The sequence below is a fragment of the Miniopterus schreibersii genome (assembly GCF_964146895.1).
Source record: "Miniopterus schreibersii genome assembly, chromosome: 8".
NCBI classification, from domain to species: domain Eukaryota; kingdom Metazoa; phylum Chordata; class Mammalia; order Chiroptera; family Miniopteridae; genus Miniopterus; species Miniopterus schreibersii.
The window spans coordinates 583,598-603,043 of NC_138109.1; the positions used below are offsets into that span (position 1 = coordinate 583,598).

General features: G+C 47.1%; 1 protein-coding gene across 3 annotated transcripts in view; it reads right to left on the minus strand.

Moving 5' to 3' along the window:
• GNB1 (G protein subunit beta 1) overlaps positions 1-19,446 on the minus strand; it is a 59,353-nt gene that overhangs the window by 22,906 nt on the left and 17,001 nt on the right. For 2 of the 3 annotated variants that reach the window (XM_081146051.1, XM_081146052.1), the window contains exon 2: positions 2,914-2,962. The exons of the other annotated variant lie outside the window; for it this stretch is intronic. The gene's annotated coding sequence lies outside the window, so the exon portion shown is untranslated. The remainder of the gene's footprint in view (positions 1-2,913; positions 2,963-19,446) is intronic. 3 annotated transcript variants of the gene reach the window in all.

Genomic DNA, 19,446 nt, shown 5'->3' on the forward strand with positions numbered 1-19,446 from the left:
TCACTTTTATTCAAGTACTCCCCATGAGCAGCAATGTGCTCGGGCGGCTCCCCATCATCACCTTGTGATGATGTAGCACAATCTGTCTCATCAAGACTGCAGATCCAGGAAGCACATGTCAGTGGCGACCCCAGCCCAGCACCCCGTAGGTATTGTACACTCACTACCAGTGACACTCAGGCTGCAACTTTGTTAGCGTATCAAAAACCAATGCCCACTCCTGGTTCTGCCACACGAGGAATGCGACTAGCACCAATCGCTTTGCTCTGGTGTTGGTTGCGACATCAGAAGGTGTTCTCTCCATCACAGGCGGAGAGGAAAATTAAACAAGGCAACTGGAAAGTGCGTCATCAGTCCTGCTGCAATCAGACAGTAAAGGGCACCTCTCTACTGGGCAGTGCGCACACATGGTGTTCACAGGAGGGCAGACTGGGGATACCTGGCTGCCGTGGCTCTGCTACTACACTGAATCTGAAACTTCTAAAGCCAGAGCCAGCCCACGGAGCCTCCCATCACATGGGCAGGAGTCTCTGACTTGCTCGGCCACACAAGGACGGCACCTCACCTCCAAGACAAAGCTGCATTTTGATACAGGAGTACAGGAGCTGGCAGGAGGAACTGAAATCAATTTCATCCGCTTTTCTGTTTTTCTTTCATTTCCAGATCCAAGTTAATCTCCAAAATTAAGAGTGAAAATCCAAAGGGCAGTAGGCAGCCCAGTCCCACTCCTATTACACAGGGTTCTAGCAATACCGTGAGCGACACGGGGCAGAGGACAGAGACATCGCCATCTGTTCAGGTGTTCCTGCCTGAAGGGTGTTCCTGCCTGAAGGGTGCAGGAAAACATGCAGTGCAGACGGACACTCGGTCCAGCATGAATGACCCACAGCCTCTCCTGGCCTTCAAAGGTCCATGATGACATGTTTAATAAAATGACAGGTCAGAATTCACTTGAAAACAACCAAGAAGAGGGTAACGGGCAAGGGCATATGCAAAAGAAGACTGGTAGCCCTGGCTGAGTAGCTCAGTTGGTTGAAGCATCACACCAATACACCAAGGTTACGGGTTCAATCCCCAGTCAGGGCACATACAACAATCAACCAATGATGCATCAATAAGTGGAACAACAGATCCATGTCTCTCTTTCTCTCAAATCAATAAAAGTAAAGAGATTAAAGAGGTTAATTTTTAAAACAGACTGGTGGTGAAGGGTAACTGCTTTAGTCTGGTGGTGGAGCACCTGACACTTGTTGTTAACTTTTGTATTAAAATAGTTGTGAAGCGTATACAACTTTCCATTAAAATTGTTGTGAAGCATACATGATTTAGGATCTTGACTCAAAACCCAGGCGTACAGACTTTTTAGAGAAAAGCAGGGAGATCTGCACGTGGTCTGGGTTCTGGCAGCATGGAGGAGGTGCTGCTCTTCTGTCTGGAGACACCCGAGACTAAGGCCTTCCTGTGGGATGTGCTCGACACTCCAAGACAGGAGGAAGAAAGGAGGAAAGAAACTAAAACTGGCAGAACTCTGTAAATGCTGGAGCTGGGTGATTACATAATATTGCTTTTACCTATATTTGACCATTCTCAATACATTTTTTTTAAAAAAAATCACTATTTCTTGGCATTGCTTGGCTACATTATAAGCACATATTAAATCTCCTGGTTTTGAAAGTGTGGGTGCACAGGCACACCATGAGAGGCCATGTCACATGGTGACATTTACCTGTGATGACATCACCCTGCCGAGTTAGCCAGCTGTTTGAAGATACAACTACGGTACCTCCCAAGTTTGTCTGAACAGATGAAAGGCTAACCTTGGAGGCTTAATGTCCATGTTGCAGAAGCGGTAAGGACTGGCATTAGGTGTGGATGGCACTGGGCCACTGCGTCAGCCTCTAGCAGATCAGAAGTAGTAGAGGCCAGAACAGTCCATGAGCTAAAGTAAACCGTAACTAGTCCTCATAGCAAACAGCCTTCTTTTCTACAGGCCTAGGCGCTCGCTCTGCTCAAGAGCCTGCTCAGTCACTGCTTCTTTACTGGATGGTTTGTTTCCTGACAGTGAATTCTGAGTGCTTTGCTCACTCTGGATACAAGTCACCTCGAAGACAGGTGACCCGCTCAGCCTCCCTACTAGGCTGTGGCTTTTCATTCTTGTCACAGGCCATGAGGAGCAGTGTTTGGCGTTGGTGACGTTCTATCCACAAACAGCCTCGTATGGACGGACTGTGTCTCTGACGTCGTGACAGAGTGATGTTTGCCTGATGAAGCCTTGATAGTTCCCATGGTTTCTTTTACACATTCTCTTGTATAAGGTTTACATTCAGGTCTCTGATGCACTTTGAGTTCATTTTTGTGCATCAAAGTCAGCTTCTGCATACAGTACCCAATTGTCCAAGCACCTAATTCATTCAATTTAGTTTTGCTTTTTAACTTAAAATTATTTCAATTTACAAAGAGTGAAATAATAACCCCTCACCAGACTCACCACCCCCACCACTGACCCGTTCGCTTTCGCTCCCCCTTCTAGAAACGTGGGATGTTTTCTGAATTGTGGGGCCTTACCTCTCTCTCTGTCACCTGCTGGTAGTCCAGCTAAGATATGACCTGGGAAAGGGCCCTCTTGCTTCCTCATGAGAAGCTGGAGAAATACCGCTCTCATCTAGAGTGTGAGCCACAAGCTCTGGGACCCTAACCCTCCCTGCTGAGCACTGGATGGAACCTGGATGGAGCCTTTGAAGAAAACACCCTCCTCAGGATCAACTGGTCTGAAAACCAACTCTGGGCTTAAAAAGAGAGATGGGCAGAACCAGGTTATTTAAAAAAAAAAAAACAAGGGGAAAAAAAAACAACCTGAAGAATTTCAAATATTGTACTTTAAAAAGTGATACAAATTAATCTTTTCAAAATTACCTTAATTCAGGAGTACTTTTGGTCTGGTCTCCGATTCATGTACAATTGTCTGCAACAGACAGAGAGAGGCTGTGTTAGCCCAGCACTGCACTCAGGGAGAGGAGCAAGTGTCCGTGTAGACCACCCCCTTCTCGCCCAAATCAGTCTCCTTCGTACTTAGTATTAATTCAATATTTAGTTCTTCAGTGTGGGGGAAAAAGAAATCTAATCTCAATTTATCTTTTTTAAATCCTTAGAAATGCCACAGGGAAAATACCAAGCTAGACTGAAAACCGCGGGTGGGGAAAGGTGTCGAGAATCCTGCAGCTAGAAAAATCAGTTAACAACAGAGAAGCGTCACTGCAATTCAAGAAGCTCCCGAGTCATCTCACCCAGACTCCTGTCCACAGGCAGAGGATCGCATCTGAACCCACTGGCCAAATGCTGCCTAAGGCAGGAAATCCACTTGGAAACACTTCCAGTGCCCCCTGCTGCTGAAAAGCCCCCCAGCCCGGCCTGGGTCTAGGACGGAGTCTAGGGGACCAGCAGACACCCCGCGGCCAGGATGGAAGAATGTGAATCCTAGATCCCTGCTGGAAACCTGCTTGTTCCCCCCGAGAAACCACATCTCCACACATTTGAACATGTTCCATAACCTCTTCAAATTACACTGCGGGAAAAGACCACTTCTGGGTGTTTCAGGCTACCCCACACCTGTGGATTAACTCTATGTTTTGTAAGTCTACAAACCCACGTGCACACATCTGGTCAGGGGCCAGGAGAGGTATCAGACACTGCAATGTCCCCCAGTGAACTGTGAACTCTGTCTTTATTTAACAAAATAGTTTTATTTTCGAATTATGCTGCTTGCATTACTGGGTTTTTTTTGGCAGTGAATGTGTGTGTGGGAGGAAAACAGGTAGGTGGTTCCTCAAGATGTTAAAGCAGAATTCCATGACCCCACCATCCCACTCCTAGGCACATGCCCAAAAGGGACTGAGAACAGGTACCTGATGCTTGTGGAACCCCCAAGATGGAATAGCATGCAGTCACAAAGCGGAGTCAAGCACGGACACGCCCCCACATGGGTGATCCCTGAAAACATGATGGTACATGGAAAAGCCGGTCACGTGTTATATGGCTGCACCTACATGAAATACCCAGGACGGGCAACTCTACAGACAGGTGCAGTGGTTGTCAGGGGCTCTGTGCACATGTGAGATGAAGAATAGCTCAGTGGGTACGGGGAGCCTCCTGGGGTGATGGAAACACTCTGGAACTAGGTGGAGATGGTGGCTGCACAGCACTGTGGATGTGCCACTGAACTGTCCAGTTTAAAATGGTTAGTGCTGTTATGTACATTTTATGTCAAAAGAGGAAGAAACAGGAAAGTGCCAATAAAGACGGTTAAAAAAAACAAACCAACCAGCAGTGTGAAAGCAGAGGCTGGAGGCCCCAGAAATTTTAAGGGCTCACCCCCCGAGCACTCTGAGGGAGCCCTCTGCAGTGCACATCCAAGTCTTCATTGAGTGGTCTCACCCTCAGCTCCGCAGTCAGCCAGCCTGAACTGTCCTGTGGTGGGGCTGCCCTGTCCTTGTGGGATCCTCAGTAGCACCTGCTTCCCCCTCTGTGCCAACCAAAAATGTCTCTAGACACCACTGGATGTCCCTGGGGGCCTGCCTAGGTGAGAGATACTCATTTTAGGTGTCTGTCACAACGATCCCAACCTCCAAATACAAATCCTTCAGATTTTCCACATGAGAAGGCGGGTAGAAGAAAAATAGTAAGAAAAATGCATCCTAGTTTGCTAATTCAAATGCTGAAATTGCCTTATGGCTCCAGACAGGAAACAAAATTAGTGCCCTGGTCTTTGGAAGGAGCAGTGAGCTGATGCCCCGGCCTGGAGCAGGTCCTACCCTCCTGCTCCTACCATGGGTCATGGGGTGGGGGGAGCCCAAACCACCTCAGCCTCTCAGCCAGGACGCACAGGAACTTGGCTCAATCCTGAATCTGAAAAAAGGGCATGAAGACACTTTGGGGAAAATGGAAGAAATATCATAGTGTGGATTAGGCATTGCTGGTGTCACAGCTCTGGGTGCAGAGGTACAACTGTGGAAATGTCACAGAGTATCCGTGTTCTGGAAACATCAATGAAACAGTTCCCCAGACAGCAGAGGGAGACACAGGAACTGTGGCCCTGAAAGGCGGCAAGTGATGAAATCTGGTGAAGGTACTGTTCACTGACCCACTGTTTCAAGTTTCTATAGCTTCAAATTATTCAAAATTAAAAGTTGGGAGGAAGGAAATAATAACATCAATAAAGGGCAAAATAAATTTTTAAAAACATACCTCTGAAGCTATTGAACAAAAGGTGGGATGACATGAAGTTAGGGTCAGAGGTTTGAAACCCGTGTCTGTAGCTGTCTTGACTTCCCACTGACCACACAGTCAGGAGAGGCCTCTTCAGCCAGTACACATGGCACAATAACATGCCCACGGCTAACACCACCTCAACGTATTTTTTTAAAAAAATACATCTTTGCCCAGCCGGGCGTGGCTCAGCGGTTGAGCGTCGACCTAGGATCCAGGAGATCGCAGTTCGATTCCCAGTCAGGGCACATGCCTGGGTTGCAGGTTCAATCCCCAGTCAGGGGAGTACAGGAGGCAGCCAGCCGATCAATGACTCTCTCATCATTGATGTTTCTCTCTCTCTCTCCCTCTCCTTTCCTCTCTCTGAAATCAATAAAGATATATTAAAAAACAAAAAACGTCTTTATTTCAGAGAGAGGAAGGAAGAGAGAAAAACATCAATGGGAGTCACTGATCGGCTGCCTCCTGCACGCCCCCTACTGGGGATCAAGCCTGCAACCGGGGCACGTGCCCTGACGGGGAATCGAACTGAAATCTACTGGATCCTAGGTCGATGCTCAATCGCAGAGCCACGCCGGCCGGGCGCCTCAATGCATTTTGGTTTTAAGAGCAACCCTTTAAAATAAATGAGTTGCTATTCATTTTTAATCTCCACATTTACGTGGTTCGCCTCCCTGTAACAGTGCTCACTGTACGAGTGTTCTCCTTAGGTTCAGGTGTTGGCCTGATCGTCTCAAAGGACCCACTTCCATTGCTGGGAGTCTCTCTGCTGTGACTGTCTTCAACCTCAGGAGCCTGCTCCTTATTTCCTTCCTCAGCCTGCTCTGAATTCAGCGGGCTCCTCCCCCAGGTCCTAAAGGCAGAAGCTTAGAGTGGTGAGACCGACCTTTGGTCTTCTGTAGTGAGTGTTTCATGCTATGAACTTCCCTGTAAGTACTGCTATGTCCCACAAACGTTATGTTTTATTTGTTTTCTCTTTCATTCAAACTAAAATATTTTCAAATTTCCCTTCTGATGTCATCTTTGACTTGTTTAATTTCTAAATACGTGGGGATTTCCTGGCTAGCATACTGTTAAGATTTAGAACTGAAGCCCACGGCAATCACGGTCACTGCACCGCCATCAAGCAGCTCTGGCATCTGGACACCTCCCCGGCTGCTCCGTCCATTTCTGTGCCTCTTAACAGTGGAGCACTTTCTGTATCTCTCACAATTTTCTGTGGAGTCCAGAGCAGAGTGACAGACACTGGAGGCACAGCACCTGTGCCCAGACACTGGTGCGGAGGGCTCAGTCCATCTGGTCTTTAGCTGAGTGGTGTCTGGCTCCACATTCTCCAAAGAGAAGCTGCCTTAACTTTTACGAGGCCAGAATATTTTTCTTAAAATTGCTGGCCTAAGAAGAAATGGACTTCAGGCAAAAAAGCAAACCATTGCGCTTCTGCTCAAAACTCACATTCATGTGAGGATGAAAACAGCTCCACTTTACTCTGGCAGAAGGTGTCTGTCCGATGGGCGTAGACAGACACGTAAAGGATTCTGCACTCGTGAGAGTTCTGTGCTGTGCCCTGCACACAGGTCTCTGTGCCCTCTCTGCGGGCGAGGACAGTTGCCCCACAGCTTCAGAAAGTCCCTGGGAAGCCAGTTGTCAGGCATGGCCCTGGGGGTAACAGAGGACACTGTCTGCAGGAGTCCAGCTTCCCGAGAGAGGCACTGAGAGCGTGGTGTCCACACTGCCTCTCTCCAGGCAGGACGAGCCCAGCTCCACAGGCATGTGCGCCGGTCACACGAGGGACACATTCCAACAAAAATCAGTCTGGCTAACCCTCACTGCTGACTAATAATTTCAAAACGTGTTCAGTTGTTTTTTTAAGATTCTGTACTTTGCTGTGTTTGTTAAATATTTTTAAAGACTTCACTGTGGTTTACATATAGATGCAGGGAATCTTTTAGAGAAAAGCAATCTTAGAAATTTTTTCTATTTTGCAGAAAAATGCCATTACACAATGTGCCCCGAAAGGGCCTCTCCAACATTCTTCCAGTGCAGGTTTTGCCCAGGTGAGCAGCTCAAATCCTGCCATGAAAAGTAGCTCTGGCCCTGCTGGAGCAGCCCTGCTGGCTGGGCGCTGTCCTGGGCACCGGCAGGTCGCTGGTTCGATTCCTGGTCAGGGCACATGCCCAGGCTGTGGGCTTGATCCCCAGTGAGGAGTATCAGGTAGATGTTTCTCTCTCTCTCCCTCCCTCCTTCTCCCTTCCTCTCTCTCTAGAAATCAATAAAAATAAAATAAAAAAGTAACTTTGCCATCAAGCACAAATGTGATGACTGAGCACCCGATGTGTTTCTGGGAGAACTAAGGAAACTCAGCCAGGGAAATGCATCGACAGGGAAACATATGAGGACAGCAAGGGGTGAGCATGTCACATTCAACACAGCTCCTCCTTACAGCGTCCACAATTCCCTCTAGAACCACCTCAGCTTCCTGACTGGGAACATGCACCAAGGGCCCCGCATAACCCACAGAGAGGCTGGCAAGTAAGACCCCAGAGGTCCCCAGGTGGAAGAAACTGGTGCTATACAAGGACCAAGAATGGCAGGAGACTTCCCAACACAGCACCAGGCTGAACAAATTCCAAAATGGAATTCCATACTCAAGACTGTCAAGTCTAAGGTCAGAAAGAAGGCATAAAGTACGGGAAGCTACCAGAGGATATTTTCCCCCAAAAGGGGGCAAATGAGGAAGACACCACATCCAGGACTCAGGAGACATGGCTTCCTCCTCTGACCTTTCCCAGTCCTTACGTGGGGCTCCTCATTCCAACTCCAAGCTGGTGGCTGTGCTCTGATGCAGCACCAACGATCCAACAGAAATCATACCAGAAAGGTCAGCCTCAGCCCTCGGCTGTGTTCAGGCAAGCTCTAAGCCAGTGCTCAGCTCTAAGCCAGTGATTTTCACCTGGAGTGCCACAATAATTTTAAAAACATGCAATATCTATTTAGTCAGGGCCACTGACCCTTTTTCCTAATAAAAGACCCTTTTGTCTAATAAAAGAAATGACAACAGCCAGCAGGACAGTAGCCATTTGGTGTGCATGCCCCATCCTGAACCATAAATACATACGTCCCATTAGTTGCATCTTATTGGTCACATAGCATAACAAGGTTGCATATGATTGGTTAATTCTTAGTACCAAAAATCCTTATGGCAAATACAGGCACCTGATTTGCTTAAAAGTCACTTTGGAGTAGAAAGGGTAGGTAATTACTTTTTTTTGGGGGGGGGGGGTAACAAATCAAAATTATACCTATTTTTTGGTTAGATTGGAAAAAATATATTTTTTGGCATGCTTCAGAATTTCAGCAATTAGTTGCCATGAGATGAGAAAGGCTGAAGGTGCTGCTCTAAGCATTCGCCTGTTATTCACCAGTTCCCACAACTTACTGTAGCCCTGACGGCACAGCCGTTCTATGAGGGATAACTAAGCTGATACACTCTATGCCACCAAACTAGACTTTAAAAGTATAGCTGGAAACTTAATAAACTGATGAACAAAAGAGATTCAGTAACTGGAAGCATGGATCAGACTGGCGAATCTCAGAGGGAAGGGGAGTGGGGAGAGGTTAACCAAAGAACTTATATGCTTATATGCATAACCCATGGACACAGACAATAGTGTGGGGAAGGCCTGGGGAGGGGAGTGGGTGCAAGTGGAAGGGGTCAATGGGGGAAAAAGGGGCCATCTGTAATATTTTGAACAAACAATAAAAGTATAGCTGGAAAAAAGATATAGCACAAATTATTTTTAATCAGCAATAAAACTTACCAAGTACCTACTATGTACACGCCAGGTGTTACATTGCTAAGTGCTTTATACCCACCACCTACTTAATCCCTCAGAAACCCAATCACATGTGCACTGTTACCACTCCTGGTAATTTTAATTCTGTAAAATTACAGAAAGCACCTGAGGCAAAGAAAGGCTGGTAACTAGCTCAGAGTTGTGCAAAGAGTAAGGGGTGAGTTAGATTACACCCAGCAGTCAGAGTTGAGCTCGGGGTATGCACTGACACTACACTTACTGTAAATTTTTTAAAAAGAAAAAAAATCAGTTCCAAAAAGTAAGATTTGTCCCTTTGGCTACACTTCTTTCCCTCTGCTCAAATGTTCTCTGCCCTCTCTCCCTCTACCAGGAAATACCTCTCAACCTCAAAGAGGGCTTAAAGCCATGTCTTCCCTGCACTGTCCCAACCGCCCTCCCCAGCTAACTGCGCTCCCTCCTGTTCTCTGATCCATTTCCATTTTTCTATCTTCTAGGCTGCAAGGACTGTGCCTTCTCTGCATCGCTGCTTCATGCACTTTTTTTGGTGGGAGGTAGGGGGAATGGGGGGGATCTATTCAGCTTCTAGAGCAGCCTTCCTAAGAGCTGTCCCCACGATCCTTCTTCGAAGCCCATCCTGGGACGGCCCATGGCCCAGGCAGCATGTTCACAAAACAACACTCTGCCTCCCCATCACTCTCCCATGGCAGCTGACCAGACAGACGAGGGGCGGGTACCCAGCTTTCAAGTCAGACCACACACACTCAATCCCCAGTAACAAGGAAACTGAGACCATGATCGGCACAGGCTCTGCACGTCGGGAAGGGAGACATGAGTTTAAAGGCTGTGGCTGGCCACCCTTTGTAACTGGACGGGCAGCAGAAAGACAAGCATCAGAGAAGCACGAAGGCCCACACTGCCTACTGCCCGCCCCGGTTCCTGCCACTTTGCAGGCCCCTTGACATTCCAGCCCTAACTAATTCTCCTTGTATTTTCCTTAATCTAGAGCTTCAGGTGGTTTGTTTCTTGCAACCAAGTCAGTCTAATAAAATTATCTGTCCATAGACATAGACAACAGTATGGTGATTACCAGAGGGAAAGGGGGGAAGGGGAGGCAGAAGAAGGTAAAGGGGGGAAAATGGTGATGGAAGGAGACTTGACTTTGGGTGGTGAACACAATGCAATATAAAGATGATGTATATAAAATTGTACACCTGAAACCTGTACCTTCATTAACCAATGTCACTCCAATAAAATCAATTAAAAATTCTCTAAAAAGCAATCACCTGCACACTATACCTACACCAGCACCAAGCACCACGCCCCCAATCCTGAGGTGTGTGCAAGTACGTACGTGACCTCCTCACTAGGGCTTCACCAGGGGTCTCTGAGAGGGCCCCAAATTCCCACGTTCCTATCTTCCACCCTCAAGTCCTTTGCCTCCAATGACACACCTGATGTCTCCCACCTGGAGGACGGCAACAACGAAACCTCAGCCCTCCTGACTTGACCCACCGCAGCCACAGCTGACACACCTCATCACTTGTTCCTCCTCAACCCATTCCTACTGGCCAGGAGACCCCATTCCTTTGTAGTTCTCCCATCTCCTCGCTAGCCCCTTTCCCTGACTGCACCCCAATTCCTAGAGTCCTAACACGGCAACGTGCTAAGGCTCAGTCCCCCTTTGTATTCACAGGCCCTTCCTCCCCAAACCCACTCACAGTCCCTTTACCATCCTCCTCAAACAGTAGACTCAAGAAGCCCCTTCACACCACGCTGCCCCTCAATCCTATCCACCCCCCACCCCCCTCCCTTCCAGCGCTCCACCTCTGCCTGGCCCGCTATTAACTTCTCCCCCCACCAGCTCTCCCCCTCTCGCCCATCTTACACATCACTACCCGACTTATCTTCCTGAAGGACAGCTCTGACATCTGACGCCTCTGCTCGTCTTGAAATAATCCTGCAGCAAAAACCAACCTGGCCTAGTTTAAAGCCCCTCTACCTTTCCCACCTCACTCCCAGGACTCTGATTAAGTCTGAGGAGGGACAAACACACACCTACTTGTACTTACCCCCACACACACACACTCTCACACAGTCTCACTCCCTCTCTCTCTCTCCAGGTGACTTGGGTGCTCTCTGCCCGTTGTGGCCCAAGATCCTTACCACTGGTCTCGCAGACAGAAATTCTAGAAACACGAAAGCATTTTTGCTGTGATTAAAGATATTTTTAAAGCGTAAATACTCTCCCACAGTCAAGAAAAAGGACATGCTTCCAAAACGTATAAACTGAAGACATGAGCCTCATATTTCCTGTAAAAACTGAAAACAGAGAAGGCACCCTGAACTGGAAATGTTTCTCCAATGCCTCCCTTACAAGGTCTGTGACTTACTATGGGAACAGGGAGGCGGGCCTGAGACTATGAGAACGGCCAGTGCTCCTCACAACAAAGCTCGGCCCAGGTGTACAGGGACGGCCAGGCTGCACTGAGCAGGACATTTACTTGCAGCTGGAGGACACACAGAGCCACAGGAAGCAACAGTACTACACCAGGGCCAATGTTTTGGCCTCAACGCCTGGGCTCCTATTTGTGAGCCTTCCTTCGTCTGTTGGCTCCACAAGTGTTTACACAGTCTCAAGGATGGGCCAGGCACTGGCTCAGGGGCTCTGATGTCAGCAAGACATGACTTCTGCTGTCAGGGAGCTTACTTTCCAGTCAAGGAGGCAAAAGCACTTAACTTTGAAACACCAGATGCAGTCCAGTGTTACAGGAAAATAAAAGTGGGTGAGGCTGGGCAGAGAAGGGTCTTTTATAAAGGGTGCTAAGAAGGTGTGGTGATGTCTAAGCAGAGTCCCGAGGAGAGGGACTGGCAGGTGCAAAACTGACGTGTCCTCCTACTTAAAATTCTCACCCACTTAAAGCACGCACTCATAAACCCTGCCACTCTTTACTTCTGGATACGACAGAAGTTGACTACTTATTTCCTCCATTCCAGGACGTTTGGTCCAACTGCTGTACCTCTCCCAAGTGAAACCTTGTTGGGACAAAAAAGCTCAGTGGTAAAAAAAAAAAGTGGGGGTGGGGGTGGGGGGCACAGTAAAGAAGCCGCAGCAGTAAGAAAACAGCAAACATCTGTTTTAAGGAGGACCTACACATTTCCTCTTGGTCTCAGACTTTCCTTCCTAATTGATCTTCAAGTAAGAAATGCTCTAGTAAGATAAAATTCTTTGATCAAAGAACCATTAGTTGTGGAAGTCGCCATGCTTACCGCATATGAGAAAACCAGACTCTGACAACCAAATTCCACCCAAGTTATTGACTAGGAATGACTGGAAAGCAAATGAAACACCCCCCCAATAGCAGGAATAATACACACTAGGTCACTGTGTTGAGTACAAGCAAGGAGAGAACACTCTGGAAGTTCCTGGTGTTTGTCTCCTTGGCCATGACAGGGAGGGGCACCTCTCTTTCCATAGAACTGGATAATGTGAACCTGTTAGCCCGAGAGCGTGAGGTGAGAGCCTTGACGGGGAGACCAGGAGGACCTCCAGGTCACAGAGCTCAGGACAGAAACCATACCCCTATTCCCCATCCTGCCTCAGTGCCCAGGCTCTGCAGTAAAGTGGCCTCCCACATACCTGTTACACACTAGGTCCCTGACTTCTTGACGGTTTTTCTCCTCCAGTCCTACCTAATGTAATAACTAACAATTTGCTTGTGCGCTGGATGGTCAAGAATATAAATTATGACAATAGGTGGTTTTTCTTTTAAGGCCCAAAGTAGCATTAATTCTGAGACTAGGAAAGAGGCTCGTGTACTGTTGAACCTTCCAAGGGAATTATCCTAGAAAACAATAACACAGTAACAACATTCAAGAAGGCCAAGTGACATGGATGGCATATTCTGATTTTTAATCATTTCATGTATTTTCACTGGATAAATTCATTGTCTAATTATCTGTCTCAAAGTCCTGTTTGGCAATGAAAAACCTTTAAAAAAACTGATATTAACAACTGCATCTTTTGAGAAATAATTAATTCTAGAATGAAAAATTAAAATGACTCCTGATTCCCCCCAACTCCTCTTCCCCTAAAACAGTTTAACCTGTCTAGTCAAGTTTCTTCTGTTTGCCAAGAAGACAAAAAAACCCAGGGAAGTGAAGAGATCTGACAGGTCCCAGGACAGGAATGAAAGATATGACAGGTCCCAGGACTAGAATGAGAGAGATCTGACAGGTCCAAGGACAGGAAGTAGATCCTAGGAGATATGCAACTGGGAACAAGAAAAATGGAACAGGCACCAGAACCCACCCAGGGCTGGCTGTTTTCCTGGGTGCACTTCCTCTCTCCTTCTACCACCCCCCTCTTTTTTTTTAATCACCACCCAAGGATATTTTTCCCATTGCTTTTCAGAGAGAGTGGAAGGGAGAGAGTGAAACACAGATGTGAGAGAGACAAATCGATGGGTTGCCTTCTGACCACCCCAACCGGGGCCGGGGATCAGCCTGCAACCAAGGTACATGCCCTTGGAACTGAACCCAGGACCCTTCAGTCCACGGGTCAATGCTCTAACCACTGAGCTAAACTGGCTGGGGCCTACCACTCTCTCTCTTAATCAACCAAAACCACCTATAATTCCACATCCAATGCCAGCTGCAACTGTTTGTTTCTGAAAAGAGTCCTCTGTGCCAGCTCACTGGCTTGCTGTCCTCAGGCCCAGTGACCCATCAGCTGTGGGACAGGGGAGAAGAGGCTACGGGTGGGGTCCTGCCACAGGGACATGGGTAGACTCTCCAGAAGGGAAGGGTAGGCCAAGCAATGATTTATGGTATCTTTAATACAGTAACAAACCTCTCCCTTTAAGTTACGTAAGCATTTATCTCTTCACTGTGGCTCCATGTAACTATCTGAAAAGGATGAGTCATAGAGTATCATACACAAATCCACATACTGTATATACGGCTAACCCTTGAACTAACTGTGTGGGTCCACTTATATGTGGATTTTCCCTAACTGACCCATAGACTTCAAACCCGTGCTGTTCAAGGGTCAACTCAACGATTGGGAATCTGCATATGTGGAGAACCAACTGTAGTTATATGCAAATTTTCAACTGTGCAGGAGTTTGGCACCCCTACGCCCCACGTTGTTCAAGGGTCAACTGTAAATCAAGTGAAACTTATGGTCAACAGACACACATGGCCCTGAAAAATAACAAGACAACTACAGTATCTCTTTTAGTGGTGTTTTTCCCCTTTAAAAGTATTCAGGGCTTATCCACACCGTCTTATCCACTTGTGTCAGAAACAGAAGAAAAGGCACAGCCAAACTCAGAGAACATCTAATAAAGGCAGTCACTTGTTATTTTGACAGATCATTTATGTTTTCAGTACATCTGCCACAACTGTCAAGAAAAACTCATAGGCTACCTTCCAAAAGTCAATTTTTAAGTAGAGTTGCTCAGATAATAAATTTCACTTTTCCACAGAAGCCACATTATAAATGCTAGTGAGGCCCCTTTAGTTGACATCCATAGGTCTTTCCTGCATGTCCTCCAATTTCCCCTCTGGCAACAGACAGCACCAAAATGACCAAACTTCCACTTCTGGAAAGGGAAAGACCCCTCCTTCGGTCCTCGCCCAGGTGCTTCCAGGGGTGAGCCCCTTTCTAGTGAGAGCACACACCCACCAGGCTGTAGTGACTAGTTCAGGACTGAGCCATTAAAACCCCAGCTCCCACACTGCACAGTGATATGCCTGAACACTGCAGCAAACTCACAAGGCACAAGATATTTTAAAGTTGACACAAGCACAGAGAAGCTCGACAGATGACAGACGCCAAGGGAGCAGCAAGCTCTCGATGGTTCTCAGTTCCAACAGCAGATGGCGCTACACCATTTCCCATGACATCACATCCTCACAAAGCCGGGTTTTCAGTGGTTGCTCTGATTACGAAAATCAACATGGGCAGGAAATGAAGGTGGGGTGCCAGTCGGATTCTGTAGTCTGAGAGCTGTACAGCCCATTAGTTAACAACAGCGGCTTATTTAAGAATAAAATAAAGTTTCCTTCAATTTATGGGTATTTTTTCAAATGGCTACTAAGCTCTTAGGACATAAATACCGGAGTTGTTTGGACTTAACAACTCAGCAAAGGAAACTGGAGGTATTTTTTTTGGCAGCACTGTGCAAATCCTAGAGACATGAGAGAGGCCAGAACTGGAATCACGGCGTTGAGCTTGAACTCCGGAAGGGGATGGAGGAGGCCAGGCACAGAGGAGCAGGGAGACAGCGCCTCACCACATACTGCACCAGAGCCTCACCTCTCTGTTCCCCTGCTTTAGGTATGGGCTGGAAAATTGGACAATAAACTATAAATTCACCAGGAATAGGAACTGACTTTTTCAACTTCATGTTCCCAGAACAAAACCCAAGACCAACTCAGGCACTCTCCCGGGAAAAGCGAACTCTGCGTGCAGCCTTGACAACAGGTGCCTCTCAGAGACCTGAGGCCCTCGGGTGGGGAAGGCAGCAAGGACAGGCTGGGCAGAGGTGACGCCAGCCTCCCAACGGGCCACCGTGAGCAAAGCGACTGGAGAGTTGGTACAGGAGACACAGGAGACAGGTGCAGCCTGTGGGATTCGGACTGGACCCTCGAAGGAGTGCACAGAAGGCCCAGGACACATTTCGGTGGTGTTCTGCCCAAAACACAAAGCCTGACTCTAACCTGAGGAAGCCCGACAGACCCAAGTGAGGGTCATTTCCCAGATAACTGCCTGCACCTGCGTGATGTCAAGTGTGAGAGCGGCCGTTCCAATTAAAGAACAGACATAACCTCTGAGTCCAACAAGTGGGTCCGGACAGGAGGCACCACTGTGAAGACACTGTAGGGACAAGCAACAAGATGTGGAACAGAAAGTAGCTCGGCACCAGTGTTAAATGTACTGATTTTGATAACTGAACTGTGGTTCTATAAAAACATGCCTGTGCTCTCAAAAGTACACACTGAGGTGATCAGTGGTAAAGGGGGAAACTAATGGGAATTTTGTGTTCTACTTCCTAATATATTCACATTTGTTTTAAAATAAAAGTGATGTGGGCATCATTACGGCAACCTGACAATCTCATGTAGGACAGATGGGAAACAAGAAGCCCCTTCTCTGCCACTCAGTGACTGCTGGAACCCCATATCGCCTCATTCCTAGAGGTACCTCCGGAGCTGCCCCTTCAGGCAGGGAGGATGACCTCAGCCAGAGGGACCTGCTCTTTGGTGAGGAGTGAACTGTTCCCTGTGTGAGCCTCCAGAGGTCTGAGGGGCAGGAGGCATTAGACCATGGCAACAATCTGAGTGGGAGATGACCCACCCACTCAATTCTCACCCTGTGTGAGCCACACCCCCAGTCTTCTGAGCCTCCTACTCAGTGGTGTCAAGCACTTCATTTCTATGGGAGTTGAACTAATCGGCTCAGCACAAGGCTAAGGAAATGAGGAGATCTCGGTGGAGTGGGTGGGAATCGCCCCTTGGAGAGTGTGGAAATGCCAGGGGAAGGGATGGGGCAGAAGTTCCACAGCGGGGGACGGACTGAACGCAGACCTCCTCCACACCAAGGGGAGCCTGCCTTCACATGACCCTCGACCTCAGGAGTGGGGTAAGGCCCACACAACGTGGGTCTCCCTGAGGCACTGCTCACTGGAACGGTCCTGTGCATGGCAGGGTGCTGGGCAGCACTCTTGGCCTCTAACCACTAGATGCCAGTAGCACCCCAAGTGTGGCAACCCCAAATGTCTGCAGACACTGACAAATGTCCCTCTGAGAACTCAGTGACCATCTCTGCAGCCCAGGAATGGGCTTGGGTTTTTTCAACCAATTCAAGGAATGAGCTGTTCAGATGGGCAGGCAGAGGAGTGGTGCCTTAGACAGGGAGGAAGTGGGGCCTCAAGGCACAAAAACAAAGAGTGACAAATGCCCAGCCCCGTACCTTGCGCAACAACTTACGACCGACTTAAGTAACATTCCAGGTAGTTTGGATGATGTTAGAGCCTCACCCCCAACGGAAGCACACAGGAGAGTTCACGTGAGTGGTGCCACCTGAGTGGCTGCTACACTACAAAGGAGATGGGGACACTGGCCACCCAGAGCAAACACACCTGACACCGCAGAGATTTAACCAATCTGCACTGCAGTGCCTCATATGAGCCCTAAATGCCTTTCTTAGGGCTAAACCATTAGTGATTAAATCCCAACACCTTTCATGCATCGCTATTCTGTTAACTCCAAGAAAATTTTTAAAATGAACCCAAAGAACTTCCTCCCTGTCCTCAACAAGCCCATTTAGCTTAGTACACGTTAGCACATAACTGATAACAAAAAATTTTCAAGGAGAACAAGACACAGAGCATATGTTCTGTGAGGCCGTGTTGCACAGTGACTGAAACCACAGGGGCTGGGTCTCAGCCTTGTGACCTCAGGTGAACTGATTCACCCTCAGGCCTGCCTGTCTGCAGGTGAGGGGTCAAAAGAAGGCAGGGTGGTCATTTTTTCTGCAGAGGCCCAGACAGCAAAGGTTTCAGGGTTGCAGGGAACTACAAATTCCGCTGTTGACTCTGCTGTCCCAAAGCAGCCACAGACGATGCATAAAGGAACAAGAGCTGTGCTCCAACAATATCTCTGTGGACAGAAACTCCAATTTCACATAACTTGTCCACATCACAAAATATGATTCTACTTTTGTTATTCAACCACTTTAAAATATAAAATATATTCAACCTACTCTTAGCTTGTGGACTATAAAAAGATGGCAGGCTGTAGTCTGCCAACCCCTGGCGTTCAGTAGGGTGCCTGGCACACAGCAGGCGGTCGATGCACAGGCAGTCACCATCCCAAAAGCCACGGCTACAGCAACTCCTGTCTACACACCTTGGAGTCTGCTATTGGGACCAGCGGCTGACCTCCCCAACACTATCACCACCTGTCTCCTCCTGCCTCCCAATTCTGTCCCTAACCACTCGGTTTTGCAGTGGCTTCTGTGGGCCTAAGAGTATACTCAACCAGACACACCAGCACCCTCGCACTCAGGGAAATAAAGTCTTGATGCTTTAAATCACATAATGTAATCTTGCCATGTAGAAGACTCCATTACACAAAAGACATCCCCATACATTTACACTTTAGGTACAATTCTCTTACAATGTATGTGTTCACCAAGAGAACACATTTCAGAGTAAGTCTCCCACACCTTCTGCTCTCTGCACAGGGCCTCACATCTCCATCAGCTACGACTGGCTCCACCGGCTCAAATTCTCCTGGTCTTCAGTTCTGCCAGGTTGTCTGAGAGTGTTATTCTCTAACATTACGGAAAAGTTCTGTATTTTAAAAAGCCACATTGTACTTGTTAACAATAACAGCATCCACAGCACCCACTCTTTATTTTAAATATTTTTTCTTGGCATCCATTCTTGTACAAAAACTAGTGAAAGGGCACAGGTGGAAAAAATGTGAATATAAGATGCTATGAAACAGCATCAATAAAAATCTCTTACCTCAAAGGCAAATTTAGTCAATTATACCTCAATAAAATAAATAAAAGCAAATGAACTAAAACCGAAATTTCCAGAAAGTGCTCATTTCAGTCATGCTAACTTTGAGAGCGTCTAATACTTTTAAATACAAATAATTTGCTTTTATATTTCCTACAAAATGAAAATATACTTTTCCCAATTATCATGATCTTGGCCAATTTTCCACAAAACAATACAGAAAAAGCGGTACCTTAATGGCACCCATACATGCTCTTCCCATCTGCCCCCAGAGAGCACTCATGTTACAGTAAGCAGGGGATATATTTCTTCCAGACTTCATCTGACATACATAGGTGTATTTATTTTCACAAATTAAGTGATACCACCTTCCCCAAACTTATACATATTCCAAAATTTCTGTCACCCCCTATCACTGCACTGTGCTCATCCCCTCATGACAACAAAAAGCCACCTTAAATGTTTTACCAACTGCACAGTATCCCATGAGCACCTTAATTTAACCAAACCCTACTGATGACTATTCGGACGGATCCATTCATTCATTCCACAAATACTTACTGAGACGTACTATGCCCCAGGAATGGTAAAGAGGAAATGAAGAAAAGATCTCTACCTCACGGAGCTTATAGTCTAGTGACTATTGACAAGTTTTTGCTTTTAGAACAAAATTTCTAATGAAGACTGTTTCTGATATTTTGTTTTTATAACTAGTTTTGTAGTAAGTACTCTTTTCTTTTGGGTAAGTTACTAAAAATAGAATTGCTGAAAAATTCATTTCTGAAATGCTTTTATACTAAGAACATTAACCCTTGATTGTATACTATATATTTCTA